Consider the following 830-nt stretch of genomic DNA (forward strand, 5'->3'; position numbering starts at 1 on the left):
GGCCGGCCCAGGGAATACCTCTTAAGGAATTCATCTGATGTGGTCAAAGCTTTATGTGGAAAAAAGTTATTTCTAAGAGAAACAACAAAATATTATTTATAACAGAAAAAAATTAAAACATGTAAATGTTCAACAATGTGGGGATGAAAGCATGCACATGACTTTAAAATGTGCTACTGAAAAACTTATTTAAATAAATATTGATAAAGTGGCTGTGAAGTTTAATACAAATATTAATGGGGAGTCTTGGAATAGAGGAAGCATAAAAATAAAAAATTTAAATACGAACAAAGTATGGGAAGGAGAAAGAAGGAAGCAGTAAAGCATAATGAAAGTCTCTTTCTCTGCTTGATTCTTGAGACCAGTTGCTAAATTCAGTTCAAATGTAAGTTTAAAATTTAAGAAAAATTCTAAATTGAAGTAGACATTTACCACATTCATGGATTGGAAAACTTCATGTCGTAAAGATGTCAATTGTCCGTAAGTTTATCTACAGAGTCAATGCAATTTCAAGCAAAATCCCAGCAGATGGGCTGTGTGTGTGTGTTTGTGTGTGTTGAGAGAGACACAGAGAGAGACTTGTCAAGTTGATTCTAACATGTATACAGGGTTCCAATGATGGTAATTAACACCAATCTTCCTACTGAAGAAAACTAAAAAGCTGAGCTAAAATATTTAAAAACCCATGTTCACAAAAGCATCAAAGAGCTTCAGATAGCCAAAATCTAGGACAAGATCTGAGAACCCAGAGAGGAAAACTGCTTTTTTTCTGGAGGCGTTTGAGGATTCAGAATAAAGAGCTTTGAAATGGAGCTGTGGTTTGGTGGCCT

The sequence above is a fragment of the Galeopterus variegatus genome, unplaced genomic scaffold (assembly GCF_000696425.1).
Source record: "Galeopterus variegatus unplaced genomic scaffold, G_variegatus-3.0.2 Scaffold960, whole genome shotgun sequence".
NCBI classification, from domain to species: domain Eukaryota; kingdom Metazoa; phylum Chordata; class Mammalia; order Dermoptera; family Cynocephalidae; genus Galeopterus; species Galeopterus variegatus.